General features: G+C 50.5%; 1 protein-coding gene and 1 long non-coding RNA gene across 5 annotated transcripts in view; both read right to left on the minus strand.

The window, feature by feature from the left end:
* Positions 1 to 18,696, minus strand: part of LOC118372846 (netrin receptor UNC5C-like) — a 343,833-nt gene that overhangs the window by 189,158 nt on the left and 135,979 nt on the right. The window lies entirely within an intron of this gene.
* On the minus strand, positions 3,163 to 7,290 carry LOC127906344 (uncharacterized). Its single transcript, XR_008060945.1, has 3 exons — positions 5,368 to 7,290; positions 4,000 to 4,875; positions 3,163 to 3,381 (listed from the first exon to the last, which is right to left on the minus strand). It is a non-coding gene; the product is annotated as an uncharacterized LOC127906344 (long non-coding RNA).

An 18,696-nucleotide genomic window follows, 5' to 3' on the forward strand; every position in this document is an offset into this window, starting at 1 on the left:
GCTCTGAGAGACTGTGATGGCTGAAGAGATGGATGAGTGATCTACTCAATACAGGCCAGGGCAGGCTCTGAGAGACTGTGATGGCTGAAGAGATGGATGAGTGATCTACTTAATACAGGCCAGGGCAAGCTCTGAGAGACTGTGATGGCTGAAGAGATGGATGAGTGATCTTCTTAATACAGGCCAGGGCAAGCTCTGAGAGACTGTGATGGCTGAAGATATGGATGAGTGATCTACTTAATACAGGCCAGGGCAAGCTCTGAGAGACTGTGATGGCTGAAGAGATGGATGAGTGATCTTCTTAATACAAGCCAGGGCAAGCTCTGAGAGACTGTGATGGCTGAAGATATGGATGAGTGATCTACTTAATACAGGCCAGGGCAGGCTCTGAGAGACTGTGATGGCTGAAGAGATGGATGAGTGATCTACTTAATACAGACCAGGGCAGGCTCTGAGAGACTATGATGGCTGAAGAGATGGATGAGTGATCTACTTAATACAGGCCAGGGCAAGCTCTGAGAGACTGTGATGGCTGAAGAGATGGATGAGTGATCTTCTTAATACAAGCCAGGGCAAGCTCTGAGAGACTGTGATGGCTGAAGATATGGATGAGTGATCTACTTAATACAGGCCAGGGCAGGCTCTGAGAGACTGTGATGGCTGAAGAGATGGATGAGTGATCTACTTAATACAGGCCAGGGCAGGCTCTGAGAGACTATGATGGCTGAAGAGATGGATGAGTGATCTACTTAATACAGGCCAGGGCAAGCTCTGAGAGACTGTGATGGCTGAAGAGATGGATGAGTGATCTTCTTAATACAGGCCAGGGCAGGCTCTGAGAGACTGTGATGGCTGAAGAGATGGATGAGTGATCTACTTAATACAGGCCAGGGCAGGCTCTGAGAGACTGTGATGGCTGAAGAGATGGATGAGTGATCTACTTAATACAGACAGGCAGACAGGCAGACAGGCCAGGGCAGGCTCTGAGAGACTGTGATGGCTGAAGAGATGGATGAGTGATCTACTTAATACAGACAGGCAGAAAGGCAGACAGGCCAGGGCAGGCTCTGAGAGACTGTGATGGCTGAAGAGATGGATGAGTGATCTACTTAATACAGACAGGCAGACAGGCAGACAGGCAGACAGGCAGAGAGAGAGAGAGATCGGCAAGTAGCGGTTAGAATTTATTCTTAACTGGCTTGCCTAGTTAAATAAAGAAATTCAACATCAATAAAACACCAGTAACTGAAAGGTTGCTAGTTTGAATCTTCTGATAATGGCAGATCCTGGCCGCAGGACCCCACTCTACACGGATTGGGATACGCTTTCAAGTCACACGTGTATTAATACACACTTGAAATAGGACAAATATAAGCACCCACCATTATTATTATTATTACAGACAGCATACAGAGAGACAGAGACTGGCAGGAGGCACTGGAAGGCCGAGACACACAGAGCCACTCCCTCATTTCATTACTGGGTCCTTCCTCAGCCCTGCTGGGACCATACGCCACAGAGAAGAACACAGGGAGAGACAGGAAGACTGATCCTGAACCAGCACAGGTAGTTCCTATAAAATACAGTCCAATACACTGCCTCCCTATATGAAATACAGCAACGAAAAATATGCTGCAGGTTAGAAAAGAGAGGGAATCTTTCTGAGGTTTAATTCTGCATTCTGAGGAAATTAATTCCCAGGGTGTCATGGAAACGGAGGCTCACTGTACTGCAGCGGGAATACAAAGGCTATGTGCATAAGCAAGAGGTGGCACAAAAAACTCACTCCAACCCGTCTGCAAAACTCTAGATAGATAACGCTGGATTGATGCATTCAACTGATTTGTTACAAGGTCAGAATTATTCTGTTTTACAGGAAATATTGGAAATATGTTGTTATTGACAGTTTTCAAAAAGTGAGATTGCATTTAATCGTGTTTATGCGTTCTTTTGGGATGAGTGATACTGCTGATCATACATTTATAGAAACATGTTTCCCTTTCCTCTCATTTTCTTCCCTTTTTCTCACCATCCTCTTTCCTCTCTCTACTGTAGCTCCCTCTTTCCTCTCTCTACTGTAGCTCCCTCTTTCCTCTCTACTGTAGCTCCCTCTTTCCTCTCTCTACTGTAGCTCCCTCTTTCCTCTCTACTGTAGCTCCCTCTTTCCTCTCTCTACTGCAGCTCCCTCTTTCCTCTCTCTACTGTAGCTCCCTCTTTCCTCTCTCTACTGCAGCTCCCTCTTTCCTCTCTCTACTGTAGCTCCCTCTTTCCTCTCTCTACCGCAGCTCCCTCTTTCCTCTCTCTACTGTAGCTCCCTCTTTCCTCTCTCTACTGTAGCTCCCTCTTTCCTCTCTCTACTGCAGCTCCCTCTTTCCTCTCTCTACTGTAGCTCCCTCTTTCCTCTCTCTTGTGCAGCTACCTCTTTCCTCTCTCTACTGCAGCTACCTCTTTCCTCTCTCTACTGCAGCTCCCTCTTTCCTCTCTCTCTGCTGCAACTCCCTCTTTCCTCTCTCTACTGTAGCTCCCTCTTTCCTCTCTCTACTGCAGCTCCATCTTTCCTCTCTCTACTGCAGCTCCCTCTTTCCTCTCTCTACTGCAGCTCCCTCTTTCCTCTCTCTAATGCAGCTCCCTCTTTCCTCTCTCTACTGCAGCTCCCTCTTTCCTCTCTCTACTGTAGCTCCCTCTTTCCTCTCTCTACTGCAGCTCCCTCTCTCCTCTCTCTACTGCAGCTCCCTCTTTCCTCTCTCTACTGCAGCTCCCTCTTTCCTCTCTCTCTTCTGCAGCTCCCTCTTTCCTCTCTCTACTGTAGCTCCCTCTTTCCTCTCTCTACTGCAGCTCCATCTTTCCTCTCTCTACTGCAGCTCCCTCTTTCCTCTCTCTACTGCAGCTCCCTCTTTCCTCTCTCTACTGCAGCTCCCTCTTTCCTCTCTCTACTGCAGCTCCCTCTTTCCTCTCTCTACTGTAGCTCCCTCTTTCCTCTCTCTACTGCAGCTCCCTCTCTCCTCTCTCTACTGCAGCTCCCTCTTTCCTCTCTCTACTGCAGCTCCCTCTTTCCTCTCTCTACTGCAGCTCCCTCTTTCCTCTCTCTACTGTAGCTCCCTCTTTCCTCTCTCTTGTGCAGCTACCTCTTTCCTCTCTCTACTGCAGCTCCCTCTTTCCCCTCTCTACTGTAGCTCCCTATTTCCTCTCTCTACTGCAGCTCCCTCTTTCCTCTCTCTACTGTAGCTCCATCTTTCCTCTCTCTACTGCAGCTCCCTCTTTCCTCTCTCTACTGCAGCTCCCTCTTTCCTCTCTCTACTGTAGCTCCCTCTTTCCTCTCTCTACTGCAGCTCCCTCTTTCCTCTCTCTACTGTAGCTCCCTCTTTCCTCTCTCTTGTGCAGCTACCTCTTTCCTCTCTCTACTGCAGCTACCTCTTTCCTCTCTCTACTGCAGCTCCCTCTTCCCTCTCTCTACTGCAGCTCCCTCTTTCCTCTCTCTACTGCAGCTCCCTCTTTCCTCTCTCTACTGTAGCTCCCTCTTTCCTCTCTCTACTGTAGCTCCATCTTTCCTCTCTAATGTAGCTCCCTCTTTCCTCTCGACTGTAGCTCCCTCTTTCCTCTCTCTACTGCAGCTCCCTCTTTCCTCTCTCTACTGAAGCTCCCTCTTTCCTCTCTACTGTAGCTCCCTCTTTCCTCTCTCTTGTGCAGCTACCTCTTTCCTCTCTCTACTGTAGCTCCCTCTTTCCTCTCTCCTGTGCAGCTACCTCTTTCCTCTCTCTACTGCAGCTCCCTCTTTCCCCTCTCTACTGTAGCTCCCTCTTTCCTCTCTCTACTGCAGCTCCCTCTTTCCTCTCTCTACTGTAGCTCCATCTTTCCTCTCTCTACTGCAGCTCCCTCTTTCCTCTCTCTACTGCAGCTCCCTCTTTCCTCTCTCTACTGTAGCTCCCTCTTTCCTCTCTCTACTGCAGCTCCCTCTTTCCTCTCTCTACTGTAGCTCCCTCTTTCCTCTCTCTTGTGCACCTACCTCTTTCCTCTCTCTACTGCAGCTACCTCTTTCCTCTCTCTACTGCAGCTCCCTCTTTCCTCTCTCTACTGCAGCTCCCTCTTTCCTCTCTCTACTGCAGCTCCCTCTTTCCTCTCTCTACTGTAGCTCCCTCTTTCCTCTCTCTACTGTAGCTCCATCTTTCCTCTCTAATGTAGCTCCCTCTTTCCTCTCGACTGTAGCTCCCTCTTTCCTCTCTCTACTGCAGCTCCCTCTTTCCTCTCTCTACTGAAGCTCCCTCTTTCCTCTCTACTGTAGCTCCTTCTTTCCTCTCTCTACTGCAGCTCCCTCTTTCCTCTCTCTACTGTAGCTCCCTCTTTCCTCTCTCTACTGCAGCTCCCTCTTTCCTCTCTCTACTGCAGCTCCCTCTCTCCTCTCTCTTGTGCAGCTACCTCTTTCCTCTCTCTACTGCAACTCCCTCTTTCCTCTCTCTACTGCAGCTCATCCTTTCCTCTCTCTACTGTAGCTCCCTCTTTCCTCTCTCTACTGCAGCTCCCTCTTTCCTCTCTCTACTGCAGCTCCCTCTCTCCTCTCTCTTGTACAGCTACCTCTTTCCTCTCTCTACTGCAACTCCCTCTTTCCTCTCTCTACTGCAGCTCATCCTTTCCTCTCTCTACTCTAGCTCCATCTTTCCTCTCTACTGTAGCTCCCTCTTTCCTCTAGACTGTAGCTCCCTCTTTCCTCTCTCTACTGCAGCTCCCTCTTTCCTCTCTCTACTGTAGCTCCCTCTTTCCTCTCTACTGTAGCTCCCTCTTTCCTCTCTCTACTGCAGCTCCCTCTTTCCTCTCTCTACTGTAGCTCCCTCTTTCCTCTCTCTTGTGCAGCTACCTCTTTCCTCTCTCTACTGCAGCTCCCTCTTTCCTCTCTCTACTGCAGCTCCCTCTTTCCCCTCTCTACTGTAGCTCCCTCTATACTCTCTCTACTGCAGCTCCCTCTTTCCTCTCTCTACTGTAGCTCCATCTTTCCTCTCTCTACTGCAGCTCCCTCTTTCCTCTCTCTACTGCAGCTCCCTCTTTCCTCTCTCTACTGTAGCTCCCTCTCTCCTCTCTCTTGTGCAGCTACCTCTTTCCTCTCTCTACTGCAACTCCCTCTTTCCTCTCTCTACTGCAGCTCATCCTTTCCTCTCTCTACTGTAGCTCCCTCTTTCCTCTCTCTACTGCAGCTCCCTCTTTCCTCTCTCTACTGCAGCTCCATCTTTCCTCTCTACTGTAGCTCCCTCTTTCCTCTCTCTACTGCAGCTCCCTCTTTCCTCTCTCTACTGTAGCTCCCTCTTTCCTCTCTCTACTGCAGCTCCCTCTTTCCTCTCTCTACTGTAGCTCCCTCTTTCCTCTCTCTTGTGCAGCTACCTCTTTCCTCTCTCTACTGCAGCTCCCTCTTTCCCCTCTCTACTGTAGCTCCCTCTTTCCTCTCTCTACTGCAGCTCCCTCTTTCCTCTCTCTACTGTAGCTCCCTCTTTCCCCTCTCTACTGCAGCTCCCTCTTTCCTCTCTCTACTGTAGCTCCCTCTTTCCTCTCTCTTGTGCAGCTACCTCTTTCCTCTCTCTACTGCAGCTCCCTCTTTCCTCTCTCTACTGCAGCTCCCTCTTTCCCCTCTCTACTGTAGCTCCCTCTTTCCTCTCTCTACTGCAGCTCCCTCTTTCCTCTCTCTACTGTAGCTCCCTCTTTACTCTCTCTACTGCAGCTCCATCTTTCCTCTCTACTGTAGCTCCCTCTTTCCTCTCTCTACTGCAGCTCCCTCTTTCCTCTCTCTACTGTAGCTCCCTCTTTCCTCTCTCTTGTGCAGCTACCTCTTTCCTCTCTCTACTGCAGCTACCTCTTTCCTCTCTCTACTGTAGCTCCCTCTTTCCTCTCTCTACTGCAGCTCCCTCTTTCCTCTCTCTACTGTAGCTCCCTCTTTCCTCTCTCTACTGTAGCTCCCTCTTTCCTCTCTCTACTGTAGCTCCCTCTTTCCTCTCTCTACTGCAGCTCCATCTTTCCTCTCTACTGTAGCTCCATCTTTCCTCTCTACTGCAGCTCCCTCTTTCCTCTCTCTCTACTGTAGCTCCCTCTTTCCTCTCTCTTGTGCAGCTACCTCTTTCCTCTCTCTACTGCAGCTCCCTCTTTCCTCTCTCTACTGCAGCTCCCTCTTTCCCCTCTCTACTGTAGCTCCCTCTTTCCTCTCTCTACTGCAGCTCCCTCTTTCCTCTCTCTACTGTAGCTCCCTCTTTACTCTCTCTACTGCAGCTCCATCTTTCCTCTCGACTGTAGCTCCCTCTTTCCTCTCTCTACTGCAGCTCCCTCTTTCCTCTCTCTACTGCAGCTCCCTCTTTCCTCTCTCTACTGCAGCTCCCTCTTTCCTCTCTCTACTGTAGCTCCCTCTTTCCTCTCTCTACTGTAGCTCCCTCTTTCCTCTCTCTACTGTAGCTCCCTATTTCCTCTCTCTACTGCAGCTACCTCTTTCCTCTCTCTACTGCAGGTCCCTCTTTCCTCTCTCTACTGCAGCTCCCTCTCTCCTCTCTCTACTGCAGCTCCCTCTCTCCTCTCTCTACTGCAGCTCCCTCTTTCCTCTCTCTACTGTAGCTCCCTCTTTCCTCTCTCTACTGTAGCTCCATCTTTCCTCTCTAATGTAGCTCCCTCTTTCCTCTCGACTGTAGCTCCCTCTTTCCTCTCTCTACTGCAGCTCCCTCTTTCCTCTCTCTACTGAATCTCCCTCTTTCCTCTCTACTGTAGCTCCCTCTTTCCTCTCTCTTGTGCAGCTACCTCTTTCCTCTCTCTACTGTAGCTCCCTCTTTCCTCTCTCTTGTGCAGCTACCTCTTTCCTCTCTCTACTGCAGCTCCCTCTTTCCCCTCTCTACTGTAGCTCCCTCTTTCCTCTCTCTACTGCAGCTCCCTCTTTCCTCTCTCTACTGTAGCTCCATCTTTCCTCTCTCTACTGCAGCTCCCTCTTTCCTCTCTCTACTGCAGCTCCCTCTTTCCTCTCTCTACTGTAGCTCCCTCTTTCCTCTCTCTACTGCAGCTCCCTCTTTCCTCTCTCTACTGTAGCTCCCTCTTTCCTCTCTCTTGTGCAGCTACCTCTTTCCTCTCTCTACTGCAGCTACCTCTTTCCTCTCTCTACTGCAGCTCCCTCTTTCCTCTCTCTACTGCAGCTCCCTCTTTCCTCTCTCTACTGCAGCTCCCTCTTTCCTCTCTCTACTGTAGCTCCCTCTTTCCTCTCTCTACTGTAGCTCCATCTTTCCTCTCTAATGTAGCTCCCTCTTTCCTCTCGACTGTAGCTCCCTCTTTCCTCTCTCTACTGCAGCTCCTCTTTCCTCTCTCTACTGAAGCTCCCTCTTTCCTCTCTACTGTAGCTCCCTCTTTCCTCTCTCTACTGCAGCTCCCTCTTTCCTCTCTCTACTGTAGCTCCCTCTTTCCTCTCTCTACTGCAGCTCCTCTTTCCTCTCTCTACTGCAGCTCCCTCTCTCCTCTCTCTTGTGCAGCTACCTCTTTCCTCTCTCTACTGCAACTCCCTCTTTCCTCTCTCTACTGCAGCTCATCCTTTCCTCTCTCTACTGTAGCTCCCTCTTTCCTCTCTCTACTGTAGCTCCCTCTTTCCTCTCTCTACTGTAGCTCCATCTTTCCTCTCTAATGTAGCTCCCTCTTTCCTCTCGACTGTAGCTCCCTCTTTCCTCTCTCTACTGCAGCTCCCTCTTTCCTCTCTCTACTGAAGCTCCCTCTTTCCTCTCTACTGTAGCTCCCTCTTTCCTCTCTCTACTGCAGCTCCCTCTTTCCTCTCTCTACTGTAGCTCCCTCTTTCCTCTCTCTACTGCAGCTCCCTCTTTCCTCTCTCTACTGCAGCTCCCTCTCTCCTCTCTCTTGTGCAGCTACCTCTTTCCTCTCTCTACTGCAACTCCCTCTTTCCTCTCTCTACTGCAGCTCATCCTTTCCTCTCTCTACTGTAGCTCCCTCTTTCCTCTCTCTACTGCAGCTCCCTCTTTCCTCTCTCTACTGTAGCTCCATCTTTCCTCTCTACTGTAGCTCCCTCTTTCCTCTAGACTGTAGCTCCCTCTTTCCTCTCTCTACTGCAGCTCCCTCTTTCCTCTCTCTACTGTAGCTCCCTCTTTCCTCTCTACTGTAGCTCCCTCTTTCCTCTCTCTACTGCAGCTCCCTCTTTCCTCTCTCTACTGTAGCTCCCTCTTTCCTCTCTCTACTGTAGCTCCCTCTTTCCTCTCTCTACTGTAGCTCCCTCTTTCCTCTCTCTACTGCAGCTCCATCTTTCCTCTCTACTGTAGCTCCATCTTTCCTCTCTACTGCAGCTCCCTCTTTCCTCTCTCTCTACTGTAGCTCCCTCTTTCCTCTCTCTTGTGCAGCTACCTCTTTCCTCTCTCTACTGCAGCTCCCTCTTTCCTCTCTCTACTGCAGCTCCCTCTTTCCCCTCTCTACTGTAGCTCCCTCTTTCCTCTCTCTACTGCAGCTCCCTCTTTCCTCTCTCTACTGTAGCTCCCTCTTTACTCTCTCTACTGCAGCTCCATCTTTCCTCTCTACTGTAGCTCCCTCTTTCCTCTCTCTACTGCAGCTCCCTCTTTCCTCTCTACTGTAGCTCCATCTTTCCTCTAGACTGTAGCTCCCTCTTTCCTCTCTCTACTGCAGCTCCCTCTTTCCTCTCTCTACTGCAGCTCCCTCTTTCCTCTCTACTTTAGCTCCCTCTTTCCTCTCTCTACTGCAGCTCCCTCTTTCCTCTCTCTACTGTAGCTCCCTCTTTCCTCTCTCTTGTGCAGCTACCTCTTTCCTCTCTCTACTGCAGCTACCTCTTTCCTCTCTCTACTGTAGCTCCCTCTTTCCTCTCTCTACTGCAGCTCCCTCTTTCCTCTCTCTACTGCAGCTCCCTCTTTCCTCTCTCTACTGTAGCTCCCTCTTTCCTCTCTCTACTGTAGCTCCCTCTTTCCTCTCTCTACTGTAGCTTCCTCTTTCCTCTCTCTACTGCAGCTCCATCTTTCCTCTCTACTGTAGCTCCATCTTTCCTCTCGACTGTAGCTCCCTCTTTCCTCTCGACTGTAGCTCTCTCTTTCCTCTCTCTACTGCAGCTCCCTCTTTCCTCTCTCTACTGTAGCTTCCTCTTTCCTCTCTACTGTAGCTCCCTCTTTCCTCTCTCTACTGCAGCTCCCTCTTTCCTCTCTCTACTGTAGCTCCCTCTTTCCTCTCTCTTGTGCAGCTACCTCTTTCCTCTCTCTACTGCAGCTCCCTCTTTCCTCTCTCTACTGCAGCTCCCTCTTTCCCCTCTCTACAGTAGCTCCCTCTTTCCTCTCTCTACTGCAGCTCCCTCTTTCCTCTCTCTACTGTAGCTCCCTCTTTCCTCTCTCTACTGCAGCTCCCTCTTTCCTCTCTCTACTGTAGCTCCCTCTTTCCTCTCTCTACTGTAGCTCCCTCTTTCCTCTCTCTACTGTAGCTCCCTCTTTCCTCTCTCTACTGCAGCTCCATCTTTCCTCTCTACTGTAGCTCCATCTTTCCTCTCGACTGTAGCTCCCTCTTTCCTCTCAACTGTAGCTCCTCTTTCCTCTCTCTACTGCAGCTCCCTCTTTCCTCTCTCTACTGTAGCTTCCTCTTTCCTCTCTCTACTGTAGCTCCTCTTTCCTCTCTCTACTGCAGCTCCCTCTTTCCTCTCTCTACTGTAGCTCCCTCTTTCCTCTCTCTTGTGCAGCTACCTCTTTCCTCTCTCTACTGCAGCTCCCTCTTTCCTCTCTCTACTGCAGCTCCCTCTTTCCCCTCTCTCTACAGTAGCTCCCTCTTTCCTCTCTCTACTGCAGCTCCCTCTTTCCTCTCTCTACTGTAGCTCCCTCTTTCCTCTCTCTACTGTAGCTCCATCTTTCCTCTCTACTGCAGCTCCCTCTTTCCTCTCTCTACTGTAGTTCCCTCTTTCCTCTCTCTTGTGCAGCTACCTCTTTCCTCTCTCTACTGCAGCTACCTCTTTCCTCTCTCTACTGCAGCCCCCTCTTTCCTCTCTCTACTGCAGCTCCCTCTTTCCTCTCTCTACTGCAGCTCCCTCTTTCCTCTCTCTACTGTAGCTCCCTCTTTCCTCTCTCTACTGTAGCTCCCTCTTTCCTCTCTCTACTGCAGCTACCTCTTTCCTCTCTCTACTGCAGCTCCCTCTTTCCTCTCTCTACTGCAGCTCCCTCTTTCCTCTCTCTACTGCAGCTCCCTCTTTCCTCTCTCTACTGCAGCTCCCTCTTTCCTCTCTCTACTGCAGCTCCCTCTTTCCTCTCTCTACTGCAGCTCCCTCTCTCCTCTCTCTACTGCAGCTCCCTCTTTCCTCTCTCTACTGTAGCTCCCTCTTTCCTCTCTCTATTGTAGCTCCCTCTTTCCTCTCTCTACTGCAGCTCCTCTTTCCTCTCTCTACTGCAGCTCCCTCTTTCCTCTCTCTACTGTAGCTCCCTCTTTCCTCTCTCTACTGCAGCTCCCTCTTTCCTCTCTCTACTGTAGCTCCCTCTTTCCTCTCTCTACTGTAGCTCCCTCTTTCCTCTCTCTACTGTAGCTCCTCTTTTCCTCTCTACTGTAGCTCCATCTTTCTCTCTCTACTGTAGCTCCTCTTTCCTCTCTACTGCAGCTCCCTTTCCTCTCTCTACTGTAGCTCCCTCTTTCCTCTCTCTACTGCAGCTCCCTCTTTCCTCTCTCTACTGTAGCTCCCTCTTTCCTCTCTCTTGTGCAGCTCCTCTTTCCTCTCTCTACTGCAGCTCCTCTTTCCTCTCTCTACTGCAGCTCCCTCTTTCCTCCTCTACTGCAGCTCCCTCTTTCCTCTCTCTACTGCAGCTCCTCTTTCCTCTCTCTACTGTAGCTCCTCTTTCCTCTCTCTACTGTAGCTCCATCTTTCCTCTCTAATGTAGCTCCCTCTTTCCTCTCTCTCTACTGTAGCTCCCTCTTTCCTCTCTCTACTGCAGCTCCCTCTTTCCTCTCTCTACTGAGCTCCTCTTTCCTCTCTACTGTAGCTCCCTCTTTCCTCTCTACTGCAGCTCCCTTTTCCTCTCTCTACTGTAGCTCCCTCTTTCCTCTCTCTACTGCAGCTCCCTCTTTCCTCTCTCTACTGCAGCTCCCTCTTTCCTCTCTCTTGTGCAGCTCCTCTTTCCTCTCTCTACTGCAGCTCCCTCTTTCCTCTCTCTACTGTAGCTCCCTCTTTCCTCTCTACTGTAGCTCCCTCTTTCCTCTCTCTACTGCAGCTCCTCTTTCCTCTCTCTACTGTAGCTCCATCTTTCCTCTCTACTGTAGCTCCTCTTTCCTCTAGACTGTAGCTCCCTCTTTCCTCTCTCTACTGCAGCTCCCTCTTTCCTCTCTCTACTGTAGCTCCTCTTCCTCTCTACTGTAGCTCCTCTTTCCTCTCTCTACTGCAGCTCCCTCTTTCCTCTCTCTACTGTAGCTCCCTCTTTCCTCTCTCTACTGCAGCTCCCTCTTTCCTCTCTCTACTGTAGCTCCCTCTTTCCTCTCTCTACTGTAGCTCCATCTTTCCTCTCTACTGCAGCTCCTCTTTTTCCTCTCTCTACTGTAGCTCCCTCTTTCCTCTCTCTTGTGCAGCTACCTCTTTCCTCTCTCTACTGCAGCTCCCTCTTTCCTCTCTCTACTGCAGCTCCCTCTTTCCTCTCTCTACTGTAGCTCCCTCTTTCCTCTCTACTGCAGCTCCCTCTTTCCTCTCTCTACTGTAGCTCCCTCTTTACTTCTCTACTGCAGCTCCTCTTTCCTCTCTACTGTAGCTCCCTCTTTCCTCTCTCTACTGCAGCTCCTCTTTCCTCTCTCTACTGCAGCTCCCTCTTTCCTCTCTCTACTGTAGCTCCATCTTTCCTCTCTCTACTGTAGCTCCCTCTTTCCTCTCTCTACTGTAGCTCCTCTTTCCTCTCTCTACTGCAGCTACCTCTTTCCTCTCTCTACTGCAGGTCCCTCTTTCCTCTCTCTACTGCAGCTCCCTCTCTCCTCTCTCTACTGCAGCTCCCTCTCTCCTCTCTCTACTGCAGCTCCCTCTCTCCTCTCTCTACTGCAGCTCCCTCTTTCCTCTCTCTACTGCAGCTCCCTCTCTCCTCTCTCTACTGCAGCTCCCTCTCTCCTCTCTCTACTGTAGCTCCCTCTTGCCTCTCTCTACTGTAGCTCCCTCTTTCCTCTCTCTACTGTAGCTCCCTCTTTCCTCTCTCTACTGTAGCTCCCTCTTTCCTCTCTCTACTGCAGCTCCCTCTTTCCTCTCTCTACTGTAGCTCCCACTTTCCTCTCTCTACTATAGCTCCATCTTTCCTCTCTACTGTAGCTCCCTCTTTCCTCTAGACTGTAGCTCCCTCTTTCCTCTCTCTACTGCAGCTCACTCTTTCCTCTCTCTACTGTAGCTCCCTCTTTCCTCTCTACTTTAGCTCCCTCTTTCCTCTCTCTACTGCAGCTCCCTCTTTCCTCTCTCTACTGTAGCTCCCTCTTTCCTCTCTCTTGTGCAGCTACCTCTTTCCTCTCTCTACTGCAGCTCCCTCTTTCCTCTCTCTACTGCAGCTCCCTCTTTCCCCTCTCTACTGTAGCTCCCTCTTTCCTCTCTCTACTGCAGCTCCCTCTTTCCTCTCTCTACTGTAGCTCCCTCTTTACTCTCTCTACTGTAGCTCCATATTTCCTCTCTACTGTAGCTCCCTCTTTCCTCTCTCTACTGCAGCTCCCTCTTTCCTCTCTACTGTAGCTCCCTCTTTCCTCTCTCTACTGCAGCTACCTCTTTCCTCTCTCTACTGCAGCTCCTCTTTCCTCTCTCTACTGTAGCTCCCTCTTTCCTCTCTCTACTGCAGCTCCCTCTTTCCTCTCTCTACTGCAGCTCCCTCTTTCCTCTCTCTACTGTAGCTCCCTTTCCTCTCTCTACTGTAGCTCCCTCTTTCCTCTCTCTACTGTAGCTCCTCTTTCCTCTCTCTACTGCAGCTCCATCTTTCCTCTCTACTGTAGCTCCATCTTTCCTCTCGACTGTAGCTCCCTCTTTCCTCTCGACTGTAGCTCTCTCTTTCCTCTCTCTACTGCAGCTCCCTCTTTCCTATCTCTACTGTAGCTTCCTCTTTCCTCTCTCTACTGTAGCTCCCTCTTTCCTCTCTCTACTGCAGCTCCTCTTTCCTCTCTCTACTGTAGCTCCCTCTTTCCTCTCTCTTGTGCAGCTACCTCTTTCCTCTCTCTGCAGCTCCCTTTTCCTCTCTCTGCAGCTCCCTCTTTCCTCTCTACAGTAGCTCCCTCTTTCCTCTCTCTACTGCAGCTCCTCTTTCCTCTCTCTACTGTAGCTCCCTCTTTCCTCTCTCTACTGCAGCTCCTCTTTCCTCTCTCTACTGCAGCTCCCTCTTTCCTCTCTCTACTGTAGCTCCCTCTTTCCTCTCTCTACTGTAGCTCCCTCTTCCTCTCTCTACTGTAGCTCCTCTTTCCTCTCTCTACTGCAGCTCCATCTTTCCTCTCTACTGTAGCTCCATCTTTCCTCTCTACTGCAGCTCCCTCTTTCCTCTCTCTACTGTAGCTTCCTCTTTCCTCTCTGTGCAGCTCTTTCCTCTCTCTACTGCAGCTCCTCTTTCCTCTCTCTACTGTAGCTCCCTCTTTCCTCTCTCTTGTGCAGCTACCTCTTTCCTCTCTCTACTGCAGCTCCCTCTTTCCTCTCTCTACTGCAGCTCCTCTTTCCCCTCTCTACTGTAGCTCCCTCTTTCCTCTCTCTACTGCAGCTCCCTCTTTCCTCTCTCTACTGTAGCTCCTCTTTCTCTCTCTACTGCAGCTCCATCTTTCCTCTCTACTGTAGCTCCCTCTTTCCTCTCTCTACTGCAGCTCCCTCTTTCCTCTCTCTACTGCAGCTCCCTCTTTCCTCTCTCTACTGTAGCTCCCTCTTTCCTCTCTCTCTACTGTAGCTCCCTCTTTCCTCTCTCTACTGTAGCTCCCTCTTTTCCTCTACTGCAGCTACCTCTTTCCTCTCTCTACTGCAGCTCCCTCTTTCCTCTCTCTACTGCAGCTCCCTCTTTCCTCTCTCTACTGCAGCTCCCTCTCCTCTCTCTACTGCAGCTCCTCTCTCCCTCTCTCTACTGCAGCTCCCTCTTTCCTCTCTCTACTGCAGCTCCCTCTCTCCTCTCTCTACTGCAGCTCCTCTCTCCTCTCTCTACTGTAGCTCCCTCTTGCCTCTCTCTACTGTAGCTCCCTCTTTCCTCTCTCTCTACTGTAGCTCCCTTTTCCTCTCTCTACTGTAGCTCCCTCTTTCCTCTCTCTACTGCAGCTCCCTCTTTCCTCTCTCTACTGTAGCTCCCTTTCCTCTCTACTATAGCTCCATCTTTCCTCTCTACTGTAGCTCCCTCTTTCCTCTAGACTGTAGCTCCCTCTTTCCTCTCTCTACTGCAGCTCACTCTTTCCTCTCTCTACTGTAGCTCCCTCTTTCCTCTCTACTTTAGCTCCCTCTTTCCTCTCTCTACTGCAGCTCCCTCTTTCCTCTCTCTACTGTAGCTCCCTCTTTCCTCTCTCTTGTGCAGCTACCTCTTTCCTCTCTCTACTGCAGCTCCCTCTTTCCTCTCTCTACTGCAGCTCCCTCTTTCCCTCTCTACTGTAGCTCCCTCTTTCCTCTCTCTACTGCAGCTCCCTCTTTCCTCTCTCTACTGTAGCTCCCTCTTTCTCTCTCTACTGTAGCTCCATATTTCCTCTCTCTACTGTAGCTCCCTCTTTCCTCTCTCTCTACTGCAGCTCCCTCTTTCCTCTCTACTGTAGCTCCCTCTTTCCTCTCTCTGTGCAGCTACCTCTTTCCTCTCTCTACTGCAGCTCCCTCTTTCCTCTCTCTACTGTAGCTCCCTCTTTCCTCTCTCTACTGCAGCTCCCTCTTTCCTCTCTCTACTGCAGCTCCCTCTTTCCTCTCTCTACTGTAGCTCCCTCTTTCCTCTCTCTACTGTAGCTCCCTCTTTCCTCTCTCTACTGTAGCTTCCTCTTTCCTCTCTCTGTGCAGCTCCATCTTTCCTCTCTACTGTAGCTCCATCTTTCCTCTCGACTGTAGCTCCCTCTTCCTCTCGACTGTAGCTCTCCTCTTTCCTCTCTCTACTGCAGCTCCCTCTTTCCTCTCTCTACTGTAGCTTCCTCTTTCCTCTCTACTGTAGCTCCCTCTTTCCTCTCTCTACTGCAGCTCCCTCTTTCCTCTCTCTCTACTGTAGCTCCCTCTTTCCTCTCTCTTGTGCAGCTACCTCTTTCCTCTCTCTACTGCAGCTCCCTCTTTCCTCTCTCTACTGCAGCTCCCTCTTTCCCTCTCTACTGTAGCTCCCTCTTTCCTCTCTCTACTGCAGCTCCCTCTTTCTCTCTCTACTGTAGCTCCCTCTTTCCTCTCTCTACTGCAGCTCCCTCTTTCCTCTCTCTACTGCAGCTCCCTCTTTCCTCTCTCTACTGTAGCTCCCTCTTTCCTCTCTCTACTGTAGCTCCCTCTTTCCTCTCTCTACTGTAGCTCCCTCTTTCCTCTCTCTACTGCAGCTCCATCTTTCCTCTCTACTGTAGCTCCATCTTTCCTCTCGACTGTAGCTCCCTCTTTCCTCTCTACTGTAGCTCCCTCTTTCCTCTCTCTACTGCAGCTCCCTCTTTCCTCTCTCTACTGTAGCTTCCTCTTTCCTCTCTACTGTAGCTCCCTCTTTCCTCTCTCTACTGCAGCTCCCTCTTTCCTCTCTCTACTGTAGCTCCCTCTTTCCTCTCTCTTGTGCAGCTACCTCTTTCCTCTCTCTACTGCAGCTCCCTCTTTCCTCTCTCTACTGCAGCTCCCTCTTTCCCCTCTCTACAGTAGCTCCCTCTTTCCTCTCTCTACTGCAGCTCCCTCTTTCCTCTCTCTACTGTAGCTCCCTCTTTCCTCTCTCTACTGTAGCTCCATCTTTCCTCTCTACTGCAGCTCCCTCTTTCCTCTCTCTACTGTAGTTCCCTCTTTCCTCTCTCTTGTGCAGCTACCTCTTTCCTCTCTCTACTGCAGCTACCTCTTTCCTCGCTCTACTGAAGCCCCTCTTTCCTCTCTCTACTGCAGCTCCCTCTTTCCTCTCTCTACTGCAGCTCCCTCTTTCCTCTCTCTACTGTAGCTCCCTCTTTCCTCTCTCTACTGTAGCTCCCTCTTTCCTCTCTCTACTGCAGCTACCTCTTTCCTCTCTCTACTGCAGGTCCCTCTTTCCTCTCTCTACTGCAGCTCCCTCTCTCCTCTCTCTACTGCAGCTCCCTCTCTCCTCTCTCTACTGCAGCTCCCTCTCTCCTCTCTCTACTGCAGCTCCCTCTTTCCTCTCTCTACTGCAGCTCCCTCTCTCCTCTCTCTACTGCAGCTCCCTCTCTCCTCTCTCTACTGTAGCTCCCTCTTGCCTCTCTCTACTGTAGCTCCCTCTTTCCTCTCTACTGTAGCTCCCTCTTTCCTCTCTCTACTGCAGCTCCTCTTTCCTCTCTCTACTGTAGCTCCCTCTTTCCTCTCTCTACTGCAGCTCCCTCTTTCCTCTCTCTACTGTAGCTCCCTCTTTCCTCTCTCTACTGTAGCTCCCTCTTTCCTCTCTCTACTGCAGCTCCCTCTTTCCTCTCTCTACTGCAGCTCCCTCTTTCCTCTCTCTACTGCAGCTCCCTCTTTCCTCTCTCTACTGCAGCTCCCTCTTTCCTCTCTCTACTGCAGCTCCCTCTTTCCTCTCTCTACTGCAGCTCCCTCTTTCCTCTCTCTACTGTAGCTCCCTCTTTCCTCTCTCTACTGCAGCTCCCTCTTTCCTCTCTCTACTGCAGCTCCCTCTTTCCTCTCTCTACTGTAGCTCCCTCTTTCCTCTCTCTACTGCAGCTCCCTCTCTCCTCTCTCTACTGCAGCTCCCTCTTTCCTCTCTCTACTGTAGCTCCCTCTCTCCTCTCTCTAGTGCAGCTCCCTCTTTCCTCTCTCTACTGCAGCTCCCTCTTTCCTCTCTCTACTGCAGCTCCCTCTCTCCTCTCTCTACTGTAGCTCCCTCTCTCCTCTCTCTACTGCAGCTCCCTCTTTCCTCTCTCTACTGCAGCTCCCTCTTTCCTCTCTCTACTGCAACTCCCTCTCTCCTCTCTCTACTGCAGCTCCCTCTTTCCTCTCTCTACTGCAGCTCCCTCTCTCCTCTCTCTACTGCAGCTTCCTCTTTCCTCTCTCTACTGCAGCTCCCTCTTTCCTCTCTCTACTGCAGCTCCCTCTCTCCTCTCTCTACTGCAGCTCTCCTCATCTATCTTTCTGCGCCGCATCACTCTCTCCTCTCCTTCCTTTGCTCTCTCCTAGATGAAAATACATTTTGGTGCTTGATTGGAGAATGATGCTGCTACTTAGAGAGTCGCTCCATCAGTGGTAAGGGAGGAGAGGAAGGGGGAGGAGAGGAAGGGCGAAGAGAAAATCTCAAGAGGAGTAGTGGCTCCCTGGGGTGCTGTAGTTGTGATGGGTGAGCTGTCAAACGCCCCATTGTCCAAATTACCCAGAAAGCACTGTGTCACCACCCGGGACTAATTTACGATGTGGCGCTGTGCGGCACAGCCATCAGTCTGAGAGAGAGAGAGAGGGAGGAAGAGGATGGATATTAGGAGGTACTGTGTAGAGCCCCCAGGTGAAGCCCCTTACTGACACTCTACAGGAGGGCAGCCAAAGCCAAATAATCTCACTCTATAGGTCTCCCTCTCAACCCCTAATAAAACACCTAGTGTGGTGTACACCATCTACAGTTCACAGCAGGTTAGGTTGCTCTCTCACTACAGAGTTAACCAGCCTATCTGACACTGCCTAAATGACATGGATGAGATTCTATCTCTGTCTTTGAATGGGAACATTCTCAAATAATGAACACCACCCACACGTACAGTAACCACTAGGCTTACTGTTTTACGACCCCTCCATTGTTGACAGATAGAGGGTCCAGGCCTTGACTAGTCCTTGGCCCTAATAATTGCTGTAGCCCCTGTACCATCCAGACACTCCGGTGCCCCTACTGCCCCTGTCTCCTCTTGTCACATGTCAAATCCCTGGGTGCCAAGGGGCGGACGGGGGCAGCACCTTACCCCGGCGCGGGCTGCCAAGCAAATCGGAGGCTGTCAGAGGAGACGTGTCACACTCTCTGACCCCTGGCTGTGCCCAATGGCTGCAGGCAGACCACACAGCACTCTAATTGGCCCAGAGCAGCAGGATGACCAATACAGAGAGGTCTGAGGAACACACATACAGTACACTCACACACATATACCCATGTACACACACACTGGAATAAGTAGTTTCATAAGTAGTTTCATAAATATATCAAGTGCAGCATCTGGTTGCTCCTCACTACACACCACAGACCAGCAAATATTCTTTACTTCATCAACATATGAATCACTACAAAACTTATTGTATGACCTCTTATACACTATATTAGGCCCATCCTTTGGAACTTTGGTTGTCCTAGATATTATATTGTGATCACTACATCCTACGGGTTTGGATACTGTTTTAAAGCAAATATCTGCAGCGTTAGTAAAGATGTAATCAATAGATGTTGATGATTTAATTCCTCTGCTGCTTGTAACTACCCTGGTAGGTTGACTGACAACCTGATCCACGTTGCAGGCACTGGTTACAGTTTGAATGTCACGACTTCGGTCCCTCCTTGTTCGGCGGTCGACGTCACTGGCCTTCTAGCCATCACTGATCCATTTTTCATTTTCCATTGGTTTTGTCTTGTCTTCACACCTGGTTCCAATCCCATCAATTACATGTTGTGTATTTAACCCTCTGTTTCCCCTCATGTCCTTGTCAGA

Source organism: Oncorhynchus keta, chromosome 12 (genome assembly GCF_023373465.1).
Source record: "Oncorhynchus keta strain PuntledgeMale-10-30-2019 chromosome 12, Oket_V2, whole genome shotgun sequence".
Lineage (NCBI taxonomy): Eukaryota > Metazoa > Chordata > Actinopteri > Salmoniformes > Salmonidae > Oncorhynchus > Oncorhynchus keta.